Source organism: Mercenaria mercenaria, unplaced genomic scaffold (genome assembly GCF_021730395.1).
Source record: "Mercenaria mercenaria strain notata unplaced genomic scaffold, MADL_Memer_1 contig_3612, whole genome shotgun sequence".
In the NCBI taxonomy this organism is placed as follows: Eukaryota; Metazoa; Mollusca; class Bivalvia; order Venerida; family Veneridae; genus Mercenaria; species Mercenaria mercenaria.
In genome coordinates, this window is record NW_026461768.1 from 711 (window position 1) to 16248 (window position 15538).

The 15538-nt window shown below is 35.3% G+C and overlaps 1 long non-coding RNA gene across 1 annotated transcript; it reads left to right on the plus strand.

Moving 5' to 3' along the window:
* Window positions 1-3006: 3006 nt before the first annotated feature.
* Window positions 3007-9940, plus strand: LOC123557409 (uncharacterized). The gene is made up of 3 exons (XR_006687641.2): window positions 3007-3945; window positions 4239-4391; window positions 4798-9940. It is a non-coding gene; the product is annotated as an uncharacterized LOC123557409 (long non-coding RNA).
* The last annotated feature ends 5598 nt before the right edge of the window (window positions 9941-15538 follow it).

Sequence of the window (15538 nt, forward strand, 5' to 3'; positions counted from 1 at the left end):
CGTAAGTACTTATAGGACTTATTTGAAATTTCATTATTGTTATTTGTTGGACTGAGACAATCAGGGTAGATAACTATGGACTGATTTTATTTCAAATTACCTTTCTTTATTTCAAATTAAAATGGGTATATCTCCATAACTAATAAGGATACTGATCTGAAATTTCATTTATGTCAACAGATTTATTTGGCAGATCCTTCTTTTGTTCACTTACAATATTTTTTTTTAATTACTTCCCTTTTACGTTACTATAAATAGCTTATTTTTAGTATCTTTTTTTATTATTGGCTGTAGGGAAAAGCCAAGACCACTTTTCTGTGGTACAACATGGATGGTACCTCCAATTGTTAGGTGTATTTTGACATACCTGTACCTTGTAAGATTTTTTTTTCTTTTTGGTTAAATTTCTTCCCTTTGTTGTTCCTGTCCGTTGGACATAGATATTTTTTCTAAGGACCTTCTTGTCCTCAAGTGCAATGATAACAGGTGAGCGATATAGGGCCATCATGGCCCTCTTGTTTTTTAGCTCACCTGTCACAAAGTGACAAGGTGAGCTTTTGTGATCGCGCGGTGTCCGTCGTCCGTCCGTGCGTCCGTAAACTTTTGCTTGTGACCACTCTAGAGGTCACATTTTTCATGGGATCTTTATGAAAGTTGGTCAGAATGTTCATCTTGATGATATCTAGGTCAAGTTCGAAACTGGGTCACGTGCCGTCAAAAACTAGGTCAGTAGGTCTAAAAATAGAAAAACCTTGTGACCTCTCTAGAGGCCATATATTTCACAAGATCTTCATGAAAATTGGTCAGAATGTTCACCTTGATGATATCTAGGTCAAGTTCGAAACTGGGTCACGTGGGGTCAAAAACTAGGTCAGTAGGTCTAAAAATAGAAAAACCTTGTGACCTCTCTAGAGGCCATATTTTTCATGAGATTTTCATGAATATTGGTCAGAATGTTTATCTTGATGATATCTAGGTCAAGTTTGAAACTGGGTCACGTAGGGTCAAAAACTAGGTCAGTAGGTCTAAAAATAGAAAAACCTTGTGACCTCTCTAGAGGCCATATTTTTCATGAGATCTTCATGAATATTGGTCAGAATGTTCACCTTGATGATATCTAGGTCAAGTTTGAAACTGGGTCATGTGGGGTCAAAAACTAGGTCAGTAGATCTAAAAATAGAAAAACCTTGTGACCTCTCTAGTGGCCATATTTCTCAATGGATCTTCATGAAAATTGGTCAGAATGTTCACCTTGATGATATCTAGGTCAAGTTCGAAACTGGGTCATGTGCGGTCAAAAACTAGGTCAGTAGGTCTAAAAATAGGAAAACCTTGTGACCTCTCTAGAGGCCATATTTCTTAATGCATCTTCATGAAAATTGGTCAGAATGTTTATCCTGATGATTTCTAGGTCAAGTTCGAAACTGGGTCACGTAGGGTCAAAAACTAGGTCACTAGGTCTAAAAATAGAAAAACCTTGTGACCTCTCTAGAGGCCATATTTCTCAATGCATCTTCATGAAAATTGGTCAGAATGTTCATCTTGATGATATCTAGGTCAAGTTCGAAACTGGGTCACGTGGGGTTAAAAACTAGGTCAGTAGATCTAAAAATAGAAAAACCTTGTGACCTCTCTAGAGGCCATATTTTTCATGAGATCTTCATGAATATTGGTCAGAATGTTCACCTTGATGATATCTAGGTCAAGTTTGAAACTGGGTCATGTGGGGTCAAAAACTAGGTCAGTAGATCTAAAAATAGAAAAACCTTGTGACCTCTCTAGTGGCCATATTTCTCAATGGATCTTCATGAAAATTGGTCAGAATGTTCACCTTGATGATATCTAGGTCAAGTTCGAAACTGGGTCATGTGCGGTCAAAAACTAGGTCAGTAGGTCTAAAAATAGGAAAACCTTGTGACCTCTCTAGAGGCGATATTTTTCAATGGATCTTCATGAAAATTGGTCAGAATGTTTACCTTGAAGATATCTAGGTCAGATTCGAAACTGGGTCACGTGGGGTTGAAAACTAGGTCAGTAGATCTAAAAATAGAAAAACCTTGTGACCTCACTAGAGGCCATATTTTTCATGAGATCTTCATGAATATTGGTCAGAATGTTCATCTTGATGATATCTAAGTCAGATTCGAAACTGGGTCACGTGGGGTCAAAAACTAGGTCAGTAGGTCTAAAAATAGAAAAAACCTTGTGACCTCTCTAGAGGCCATATTTCTCAATGGATCTTCATGAAAATTGGTGAGAATGTTCAGCTTGATGATATCTAGGTCAGGTTCGTAACTGGGTCATGTTCGGTCAAAAACTAGGTCAGTAGGTCGAAAAATAGAAAAACCTTGTGACCTCTCTAGAGGCCATATTTTTCACGAGATCTTCATGAAAATTGGTGAGAATGTTCACCTTGATGATATCTAAGTCAAGTTTAAAAGTGGGTCACGTGCCTTCAAAAACTAGGTCATTAGGTCAAATAATAGATAAACCTTGTGAACTCTCTAGAGGCCATATTTTTCAATGGATCTTCATGAAAATTGGTCAGAATTTTTTATCTTGATGATATCTAGGTCACATGTGCTCAAAAACTAGGTCACTATGTCAAATAATAGAAATAACGATGTCATACTCAGTTGAACACTGGGTCATGTGGAGATAGGTGAGCGATTCAGGACCATCATGGTCCTCTTGTTTTACAATGTTCAAACCTTCAACATGTTAAGTTGTGACTGCACAAACCTTGCCCTCAGTCATGTTCAAGATATCTTACCTGTGTTCTCTTAAGGACATCTATTCTTTTAAGTTCAAATGTACATGTTTCCCGGCTGTAGAATGTCCATGGCCAGATATTTTTATCCATGGTTAAAACATGGATATCCATGGCCAGAGCATGGATATCCAGGTGAATTAGGAGTTTTTCCATGGAAAAGTTTAATCCATGGACAGTTGTCCAGGGATGAAGGCAGGGATATCATGGACAATGTCCATGGAAAGTGAATAGCAGCATGGACATGGTCCATGGTCAGCTTTTCTGCTCACACTTAGAAATTCTCTGATGAATAAGACAGAAAAAGTTCTAAGTCGAAAAAATGGGATTTTTTTTTTTAAATTATTAATTCATTACTGTCCTTAGTTTTATGGTCATATAGGTATTCAAATTAATTGAAATGAAACAGGGAATGTAACTAAATAAAATGTTTTCATTTTGCATATTAAAAAAAATGTAAATTAGAATTACATCATTTTATTAATTCATCTTGACAGTTGATGTAACGAGATATCATACATCATTGAAAATATATCCCACTATATAAGCTATTTATTTCTTTCAGTTTGTTACTGAACATCTCAAACAATGGCACCGAAAAAAATACAGTAGTTCATAAGGATTAAATGTCATATAGTCAAAGAAATTGTTATGAAATTATGCTCATATAATTATGTAAACTCATCATATTATAAACTGAATTAGTCTATATGCCTTTGATAATCCAGGCAGTGATTAATTATCTAGCTTTTTACAGCCAGTTAATACACTGCTGTTCAATGTGTACTGTTGTATAAATGAACACACAGAGATAGCTAATAACATCTGGAGATTCTGACCAAGATAAAGACCAATGGAAATGCAGGCTTCTGAAGCCGTTTTACACATGTAGCCCCAAGAAATAATCCCAATACTTTTTTTTATTTTTTTTCTGTGATCTTTGCAAATTCTGTGAGCAAATAAATGGAAAAATTCTCACGAACTGTATATATATATTTTAAGAACATTCCAGATATTCCCTTCAGTAACTATACTGTGCCAAGGAATATTGCTCATGAATACAAAAATTTGAATGTAAACAGGAAGTGCTTTGTTCTAGATGTTGGAGGCAAAATGGAATGGAGCTAAATAATTTTGTACCTTGAAATTCAAAAATGCTTTTTGAGAGATATCAGGTAAGAACATTAAACTTTCTAAACTATAATATAATTTAAATCTATATATCATAGAACTAAAATAAATAGACTGAAGCAGGAACTTTATTCATCTCAGTGGCTTAAACTTTCACCTGGTTACAGGTATTTTTTAAGGTATATGTGAATGATACATAATTATGCTTCTGTAGCAACAGTTTATTTAATGCATATAGTTCTTGCAGTTTTCTATTATTCATTTCTTGTAATTAATCCTACAATCACTTTGGCTTACAACGAAGTCTAAACATTAATGTTATAATTTTACTTTGCAGATACAAGAGTGTACATATTTAGTTATTAGAAGCATTGTCTTCAACATGTATGAATGAAATGATGTAATCAGATATTTGATGGCTTTAGTGACTATGCAGCATGCTACAGGATGAAATGAGATCACAGACAGAGACCCCATCAAACACTAAACTGTAAGTAAATATTTGCAAACACTTATACTAGTATATTTATTTCTATAAAAGGTTGATGATGTATTAATTTATCTTGTTGGGGATAAGGTTTCACTGACAGGCTGAAAATTCCGTCAACATTTTATGACATTAATTTTTTGTCAGTACGAAATTCTAAAATTTCTTTTTAAGCTTGTCTGTCATCATTATTAATAAGCATTTACTGAGATGAGGGATAGTACCCACAGATTGTGCTCTTATTTTCATTTCAGTGTCCAATTATAAAGTAATTGGTTTTGATACAACATTTAAATGGCAACTGCAAATTAATTCTGGATTTAGAGTTTTCATTTCACATAGGTAATATTGTATTGTCTAAACATTTTAATTGCAATTATTAATATAAAATGTTTTATATCAATTTCAGAAATGGCTGGAATGAGGTTCCTGACCCTGGTGATGGTTTTAGCAAAGCTAATTAAGAGACATTCTGGTGCCACCTATATTGAGCCAACATAACTCCAAAAATAATTTTGTTGTATTCATAACTTTCTATTAAATAATTTTATATTTAATATATCTTGTAGTTTAATTTTTTAGTTAAAGCTAAGTGAATATTTATCATTCTTAACCAGACATCCACTTGTCTGATATGTAGATTTGAACAAATGCCCTGTTACGGTAGGAAGTTCAAGCCACAATTGCCAGGCTAGGCTAAGAAGTGCTGCATGATGACAGGTCCTTGGATGGCATGGACCCAGTCCACGGATGGCATGGACACCATCCATGGATGGCTTAGACACTGGACAATGTCCATGGATGGCATGGCCACTGTCCATGGATATGCCCTGGACACTGGCCATGGATGCCATGGACATTGTCCATGGCCACTGTCCCTGGACAGGCACGGATTTTTATCCAGGGATACACAGTTTTTGTCCATGGATATGTGTTCCAATACTCCATGGACAACAGACCATGCTGAAATCCATGGAATCCATGGACATACTACAGCCGGGTAAACAGCAACACCTGGTGCCAAACCACTCAAAGACAATATTTCGTTCCAGTTAAACTTCAAGCTCACATTTCAGTTAACTGCATTTAATTTTAAAAGCTAAGCTTATTACAGTAAGCATATCCTATTCAAAATAAATTCTTTAGTCAGGATCAAAGTATCATACATTTGTTTTCTGTTAAATTGATTTTGACTAATGAAATTATTTGCTTCTTATTAACATCCTTAACTTTTTGCCGGATATATTTTTTTGCCATTCCTCACCACAAACCCTTTCGGTGGGGGATACCAATTCATCGAATTTGCTTGTTAAATTTTAAATGAGATCGATTGTGCACGCTTCTGATAATAATTATGTTGTGGACACGTTATTATAATTTTGGCGGGAAAGAAGCATGTGCGTTTCATGACGGATATTGTGTTGGCGGAAGGGCTACTCCAGCCTCTTCTCAAGCCAATATTAATCAAAAAAGAATTTGAAGCAGGAACTAATATTTCCTGTCCATTTCTGGTCCTGGCAATAAAACTTTTAGTAACGGTTACCTGTCTTATTCTTTCGCCTCACCCGATTAATCTCGTAGGCGCTGCCACGGAAAACGATACGAATGCTGCCATTTTTATTCGATGTCGCCTTGCAAAATTCATCAATTTATCGGGTGTTAATATGAAAATAGCTCAGAATCTCACATTTCACGACTTGAATTACAGACGGTAAACCAAAATTCTGAACTCTAAGCACTAAAAATGAATTTATTGCTGATGCACTCTTTATTATATTTTGTTGGGAAAAGAATAAACATGCGTTTCACGTCGTAAGTTCCCTCTTGTTGAAAAATTCATTATTAAATGTGTGCATATTTTCCTCGTAACATTTCAACCTTTCAACATTTAAAGGTGTAAGAGGCCGATATTTACTCTAAGTAAAGTTTCAGAAATGTAGATTGTCTTAGCACACAATATTTACGGAAGGAAATTTGGAAATTTTTAGATCGACGTCCGGAGATTAGAAGTGTAACTTTTTTCAGTAAATCCTTCTAAACCACATTTAAACCATAAATCCCTTGCCTCATCAGATATCTTTCTCTCTCCCAACATTAACTTCATCTGTTAAAAATATCCATGACAAAATTAAATTATCAAAAACCTATTAAAAGCCTATGAAATACGTTTTACACCACCACACTTCCTACCCAGACTGAGGTCTACCTCTCCCACATATATTGATAACAACATGTTAGAATTTTAGTCATTATAATAGAAGAGCAGAAAGTTGCTTTATTGTGTCATCTAAAATTTAGATTTTTGTTCGCATATTCGCAAAAGTATCAACAAGTCAGATATAAAATGACGCAAGATATCTTCATATTTTTTATTCATTTGTCTTCATGAGAAATATAAAATAATTAGTCAGAAGCAGTAGAATAATAAAATGTAATTGGCTTACCTACATACCCAACTTCAAACAGTAGACTTGGGAGACAGCAAACAAAGACTTTTATAAATGTGGCCTTAGGTAAAAAACTAGGACTTAAGGTCAAATTATAAAGAAAACAATGTTAATGCTCTAAAGGAAGTGCAGTGTATTTTAAGACCCATAATACTGCCTTGCTTACCTTTTGGATTATCTCCCTTATAGGTGCACCTGGACACACGGTGTTTAGTATGAGCTCTTCTGATCACTCACCACCCGTAGGACTCCATCCGTCCTAACTTTTCTCCTTGTATAGCCCTTTACCAAAGTTTTTCAAATGTTGTTCCCTGCAGAACTCTTGTTGCCATTCCACGGTATATAAGCGGAAAAAGTGTCTAAATATTTTGGAATTCATGTTATCTCGGGAAGGAACTTGGGCACTGCATTAGGAGTGTTTCACCCATTTTGTGTTCATTGATTAGGAATTTGGCTTTAAATGTTTAAGGTCAAGGTCACATCACATTGACTCAGAGAATGAAACTGTTTTTGGAAGTTATAAAGTGTAACAGCTACTGGCTTTCAGAATTACACAATGATATGGTAGATCAGAGGAATTAATGTCCATTGATTTTGGGATCAGTGGTTCAAACGTCAAGGTTGCAGGGACCTGACATAATTTCTGGTAATCATTATGTTTTTGAACGCAGAAACTGTAACAGCTTTAGTTTTCTCATTTTTTCTCACTTTTATTGATCACGTGGCAGCTCTTGAAGAGGACAACTTTATATTGTTTGTTGGGTCAGTAGGTTAAAGATCAGGGTCATAGTGACCAGGAAACTTAATATTGGTATCTGATTTCTAAGTAATAAAGTATACCAGCGTTGACTTTCAAACTTAACACAACAAATACATTCTGTATGAGGAATATCCCTATTGACCTTGGAGTCAGTAGCTTAAAGGTCAGATGGACCTGAATGTCAGTCTGGTAATTTCCGGGATCTAAATCCCAAAGTGTAATAGTGACAGCTTTCAAACTTTATAATTTATGTTAACTAAACATTTCTTGAAGAGGATCTCTATTTTTGTTGGGGGCAAAGAAATAAAAGGTCAAGGTCAAAGAAATCAGGAGACTTAAATGTTTTTTGGACTGTAACTTATCAAGTATAATATCTATAGCTTTAAGCAGTTACTGTAGGGTCAGTGACGCAACAGGTCAAGGTTAGAAAGTATTCTTAAATTTTGTCACTTCCAGTTCAGTTTGTTGATAGAAATGACATCCCACATCCCCGCACATACACCACCCAACCCCTCTCCAGCCCTGTACATTTTTCCTGCCCTGTCTGCTTACGCATGGGGTATTATGCTCAGTTAGGCGGTTAGCCTTTTTCAACTTGACTTGCAGCTAGAGATAATCCCATAAACCCAAAAGGTTTGCTGCATTTTATTCACTAGTCCCTGCTTAAGAAACAGTGACTATAATGTTTTATACAATGATCTGTTTCAATTTCATGACCTTTTGGTATGGTTAAGGGCTTATAATTTCGGCAAATATATTAGGGTAAAGAATATTAACTTGAAGACATTTTCTCAAAAATTTGTGACAGTTTTATCTCAAAATGGGAATGGTGTATAAAATGCGGTGAGGCATTCGGGTACAGGGTGTCACCCATAGCTGTAAACCCTTGTCAATATTGATAATTGGTTAAATATTTTATTCCTTATAGTGACCTTTATATTTTTTCACATGTGTGCATAATGTCTGTATTATATTGTTTTATCTGTTAGGGATTTAAAAGACATTTAAAACATGTACAGATTTATATTATTTCTTAAATGACAAAAAATGCAAGCATTTTTAGCCCACCCTCATCAAATCACTCTGCGTCTGTGGTCCGTCGTCCGTCCTTCCGTCCGTTAACAATTTCTCGTTATCGCATCTCCTCAGAAACTACTGGGGGGATTTTGACCAAACTTTGTCAGAATATGTATTGTTACCCTAGTTGTGTCCCCCTGAAAATCAGACTGGTTCAATAATTTTTGAGTGACTTATGGCCCTTTGTTTATTTTTATAATTTACATAGATTTATATAGGGAAAAACTTTGAAAATCTTCTTGTCCAAAACCACAGAGCTTAGGGCTTTGATATTTAGTATGTGGCATCATCTAGTGGTCCTCTACCAAGATGATTCAAATTATTTCCCTGGGGTCAAATATGGCCCTGCCCCAGGGGTCACATGGTTTATATAGACTTATATAGAGAAAAACTTTGAAAAACCTCTTGTCCAAAACCACAGGGCCTAGGGCTTTGATATTTTTTACTTTTAAAGCTTTTGACTTGAAACTCAAAATAGTTATTTACTATCGAAGTCTTCACCAGGAGACACAATTCCCATAACTCTGAGTTGAATTTTGACAGAGTTGTGCCTTTTTAACTTGGATTTGTTTTTTACTGGCAAAGCTCTAATTCAGAGACAAGCACCGAGAAAAGTCCAGCGCGCTGTCTTATGGACAGCTCTTGTTTTTTATCATTATTTTTAATTTTTCATCAATATTTATAATCAGCATGTGAAGTTTTGTACCCTCACCCGGTCACCCCGGTTCCCCCCTCCCCCCCCCCCCCCCCCCCCCCCCCAAAACAAAAAAAGCATTCATTTTCTCTTAAATTGATTTTGACTAATGAAATTATTTGCTTCTTAGTAACATCCTCAACTTTTTGCCGGATATATTTTTTGCCATTCCTCACCACAAACTCTTTCGGCGGGGGATACCAATTCATCGAATTTGCTTGTTCAATATAGTTTTATCTATTGTGAATGATGAAAATGATTTCAAATGAGTGCAGTTTCAGTACTTTCAATAAATCTATTTTATTGTAAAGTCATTCAAGAATTATTTTTATAAATACAGCATGTTATGAAAATAAAATTCTTTCATTTTGACGGGAGTGTACAAATGGAATTGTGGTGTTTCATCTTATAAGCGTGATATATGATGGAAGTTTTGTGATACAAATAACAGTTTATGAAATATATGATGTTAATATCTGTAGTATCGATTCTAAGTCGATAAATGATATATCAAAATTGTGTAAATACTTAATTGCATAAATAGTTACGCAAATAATAAAAATATGTCAATGAGTTTTGACTTGGGTTATTACTTAACACTTTCCATTGCATTGTGTCTTAGGCGGCAATATGTACAAGAGCAATATTCATATGTACAAGAGCAATATTCATAGGTACAAGGGCAATATGCATATGTACAAGAGCAATGTTCATATGTACAAGGGCAATATTCATATGTACAAGGGCAATATTCACATGTACAAAGGCAATATTCATAGGTTAAAAGGCAATATTCATATGTACAAGGGCAATATTCACAGGTACAAGATCAATATTTATATGCACTAGGGCACTATTCATAGGTACAAGGGCAATATTCATATGTACAAGGGCAATATTCATTATGTACAAGAAATAATCTTATGTACAAGGGTAATATTCATATGTTCAACTGTAGACAACTTCTTGAAATTTTATTTCTTAAACAACACCCATATATGACAACAAAATGATCTGCTTAATTGATTCACTGAAATGTATTCACAAAGGTTAGTGTGTCAAAAGGCTAGTTAAGTGTAGGAAATTAAGGCCGGTTAGTTGGACCCTACCGGTCTACGTCAGTAAACAGTGACTTTTATACACCAAAATATCCGTCAATGACTGTAGTATATTAATCCAAAACTCATTTTGGTCAAAATGGTCGAAGTGTCCAGAAATCCAAGATGGAGTCAAAGATGGCTGCCAATTTTGAGACGGTTTAATATATATCTTTCAATGATATCTCTCACAGATTTCAAGATAGAGGTATCAATCTTCTTTTCTGTACATTGTCACAATATGCTCTTTATTTTGATATATAAACATGTTAGTTATAGTTCCAAGGTCAAGGTCAAACTTAATTTTTGGGAAAATATGCGATTGTGATCTAGGTATTTTCTTTTTATGCAAAAGCTACCATGCTAAATGGGAGAAAATTTACACTGAAATGTAGACTATAATGGTAGGATGTTTACAAAGTAATGTACCAATTTTAGTTTCTATTGAGATATCCTAGATGATGGATTGCATGTCTGTAGCAAAAAATAACCAAATATTTACCAATAAGAAGCTCTTGAGTAACAACATCTTAGTATTTATGATAAATCATATGTTTTCATTTTGTAAGACAGCAAATGATTGTTTTACAGTAATCTTTTGTCTGTCGATGTTTTGTCGTAAACCCACTGCTAACAGAAAAGTGCGTTTGTTGAAAAAGAAACGCGTTGAATGGTTTTAGTCATTACTATTATCCATCATCAATAAAGTATGTGCATAGACTGATTCATATTTTTTATGTATTCTTTATTTTATGCATACTGTTAATGCATAAAGGTGAATTAAGATTCGTTTATAAATGTTGATACTAAGGAAATATATAACTGACGAATTAATGTGCACTTATATTCATACGCTGTCCGCAGTGAGAACCTTAGCTCAGATGAAGACTAGGTATATAAGGTCGGAACGAAGAAAGACCTAATTAGGTAATTCAGTACCTTATAAAGTGTGTTTGGACATGTGTAACTACTGTTCGCCATCACTGGTGTAATTAAATAAAATACTTTTAGATCTAATATTCTTTTTCACATGAACAAACTGATGACTGATCTTTATAAAACCTATTCTAATGTACAAGTTTATGTAAGAATATTCTTACAGTTAGCACTGATGAGCTGCTACTTTATAATTCAAAGAAAGTGTATAGTTGATGCACGGACATGGAGACAGAATAACATTGCATCCGTCCATTCCACAGAAAAAATGCAATTATTTTAGCCCTCTGCTGCCAGTTTAGCATTTGTATAACATTTTGGATCAGACGTACTCCTAAATGTGAAATTTAGATCTGGCAGACATTTGTGATGTACTGACTGAGAAAATTCAATTTTAAATGCCACATTCTTGTGGTCGCTGAAACCAGAATATTGTAAACGTTGGCCTCTCCTGGCATGGCCTGGTTTCTCAGTGTCAAAACCTGCACACATCAGGCAATAAATCTAAAAGCAATTCACTAGCAAACGAAATGGCTTTCAGAGAGAGAGAGAGAGATATATATATATATATATATATATATCCACCCAGAAATGTACGCAAAATCCGGACAGGTTCAGGTTTTCGGAGGTTCTACTGTATAGAACATTTTGAGAGAGAGAGGGTTTGGAAACTGTGATTTTCAAGGGATTGCCAGTTATGTTCATTAAGGTGATACTGCTTGTTTGATTATAGTTTATGCATACGTTTCGATCTGCTTATAGTTATACCCGTTAAATTTTATGTGATAAATGTCAGCTGGTAGCATTCAAGTTTTGGTCGGACATAAAGGTACGTGTTATATGCTGTTTCTTTGACTTTTCTGATTGTTGTTTTGACATTTCTCTTGCTGATTCTGGGTGATTTCTTTACTTTTGCAGTTATGATATTTGTGTGCTTTGACCAACTGAGTGACAACAGTGTATTTTTTTCATTCTATCAGTTTGATAATTATGCTATGAAATATCTGTGCAATTGTAAATACTTGTTTTTTCTTTCTTTCAAGTAGTCTCTAGTACCCTATAATTATCTGGGTTGAACTTCATTTAGACTTACAAAGTCTGTTGAGATCAAGTATCTGTAATAAAGTTTATTCTTATGGCAAAGTGCTTTACATTTAATGACTCTAATGACTGATGCCAGTCTAAACTTCATTGACCAGCCCTTCTTCTATGCTTCTAGGGAATGGCTATCATTTTGCAGAATTTGTGTAACAAGTTAGGATTTCCGCATAAGACACACAAAAGTGTTATATGCAAATAATCTACTGTTACTTTTAACTGAGTCGTTTAACGGTTAAGGTAAATCAGGAAGAGTCAGGGGCCTATTGCTGAAGCTTGAGGAACTGCAGCGAGTACAGGTAGAGTGCATGAGGACAGCCCATGCGCGGATCCAGTGGAGGGAACCGGGGGTCTGGACCCCCTCTGGAAAATCCTTAAAAAAAGGAAAGAAGAGAAGAAGGAAAGAAAATGTTTTTTCGAAAAATGCAATACTAGTATAAGGACCGCATTCAAAGTATATGCGGCTGCTGCTTCATACGACCCTGACATAATTCATATTTATATTTAAAATTATCTAAAAGAAACTAAGAATTCTACATTGAAGAAAACTTGATTTTATCATTTTCCCCTTTAACAGGTTAGCACATAAAACCGTGAAAATAAGGGGTATATTGTATATAAAATTGCAGTGGAAAGGTGTTCTTACATGCTCCTAAAATGCCCCAGAATGCAGAAAATGAAGCGCTAAATTTCAAATTTTTTCGTGGTGGGGAGTGGGGGGGGCGGGGGTAATGGATGGGCTACCAGTGGAGTTTATGTATTATTTTATGGTGGTCAACTTTTTCGAAAGCGTTAGCAAAGTGCATTGCCATAATTGTCAGTTTGCTGGCCATTTTCTAGATTCTCGAAGACCTCTTGTGTAACAGTTACAACGTTTGTTTCACAGGTAAGCTCTGAACTGAATCAATATTGGTTTTATGGCAGAATAGATCATTTCTGTCAAAGTAGGACGTGGTGTTAGAAACTAAAATATGTTCCATCATTTCATAGGCAATATAGGTCTATGGCTGCTAGCCTCGGATTTTTGGCATACTGCTGCTCCCCAATTCAATGTGTCATTTCAAAAGTCTTAGTATCGGTGCAAAGTGTGTGTGCCCAGCTACAGTATGATACCTTTCTATGATATTTCTGCCGATCACAAGGCCCAATATAAAAAAATATGAGAACCTGAGACAGTTGCTTCGTATTGTCATGTCATAATTTAATACCCAGGAGATTGAATTAGGGCTATTGTGGTTCTTATGTTTGTAAAACGGTGTCATTCAAAGAAGATATGGTTGTTGGAATAAAGAGTGTGCATACTGGGTGTGACATTGCCGGATCAATCATCCCAGATAGCAGGGCCAACTGCAGACTCTTCTTTGGCCTAACGAAGATTGCCAACATTGGCCCAATGCCATTTTGCTAATTGGCACAACGTTGGCCCAACGGTTGGTAACCGTTGGCCCAACGACTGGTATCCTACACTTATCGTTGGCCCGCAATTGGGCCAACAACTAGTATCCTACACTTATCGTTGGTCCGCAATTGGGCCAACAGCATTTTTTTGCCTATCATGGTTGGTCCAACGTTGGGCCAACTCTATTTCTTTGTTGGCCAACAGAAGAATGCCAATGCTATCCCAACGATTATGAATTTGAAAAAAAAATAAAATAAAAAAAAATAATATTATTTAGTTCACATTTTATTTTCAAATAATTGTGATTTTGTTTAACATTTAACAAGAAGAAATCTAACATTTATTTAAACTTTGTTTGCAAGTTTCCTGAAGAAATATAACCGAATATTTCATCACTACAACATGTCAAATATTGATTCCAGCCTTTTAAAAATCCAACTGAAAATAAAATCTGCCATTTTTCTTTTTTCAGTCACTGATTAAATCCTATTAAAATGAATTACTGTCTGTATTTGAACTCATTATATATCCAAGTTCTGTCTGATTGTTTTCTTTTCTCACTGAAATTGCAGCTTTCTATCTGTTTCTTTTTTTTGCTGTCCACTACAGTGCTAGGCGCTCCATTATTACTCTCTTGAACAGCACCCTGTAAAAAATCGAAAATCATGATGTTGATTAAACCATCTACGTCAGATTGATAACAATAACTATACAGATGCACATAAACCTCTTGACATAAACTTGCGTAAAATGTATGAAATTTATTTTTGTCTGTATTCAACCGAGAAAAATATGTTTTCACAAATTAGATTCTTCAGGAAGTAGCTTTGAAATAGTTCAAAATATCATTACGGCTGCAGATAAGTATTAAGTTTAATTACCCCAAACTATGATTACGAATTGGTGCAGAAATTTTTTAATCAAATACTGCATGTAACACCTACACAACGTGCCCAGCCAGCATTCTATATCAGCCCGATATCAAACCGACGTCGTTGTCTATAACGGCCCGATATCGGCTTCAGTATCTGCTGTAAATAGGAATGATGTCGGCCCGACGTCGGCAGACGATATCGGGCCAACATCATAATGACATCGGTCCGACATTGGCAAACGATATTTGGCCAACATCAAAATGATATCGGCCCGATATTGGCAGATCATATCGTTGTTGCGAAATAGTGTGACACGCAGTGCTTCATCAAAGTTTTCTTCAGATATACACTTTATAAATTCTCAGAGTAATTTACTTGAGAACAGATGTGTCTCGCATGGTATCAAGTCAACTCGTCCCCTAGTCAACTCGTCCCCCAGTCAACTCGTCCCCGATCTGGTCATTTCGTCCCCCAAAATTAGTCATTTCGTCCCCCTCATGTTAAAATATAGTCAACTCGTCCCCATTTTGGTCAACTCGTCCCCTTTTGGTAATTTTGTCCCCTTTGGTATTTTAAAAATATATAATAGAAAATCTAATTAACTTTTTTTAAATTTTTTTAAAATCATAGTAAGAAAAAAGAGAGCAATTAACCCGTATCCCTGGTCATAATAAAAGAAAGTTTTAATTAGAAATACAATAAAAAAAAAAACTTTTATCTGTCACATATGTATTACTAAAGATAACCAGCATGCTTTATATTCACTT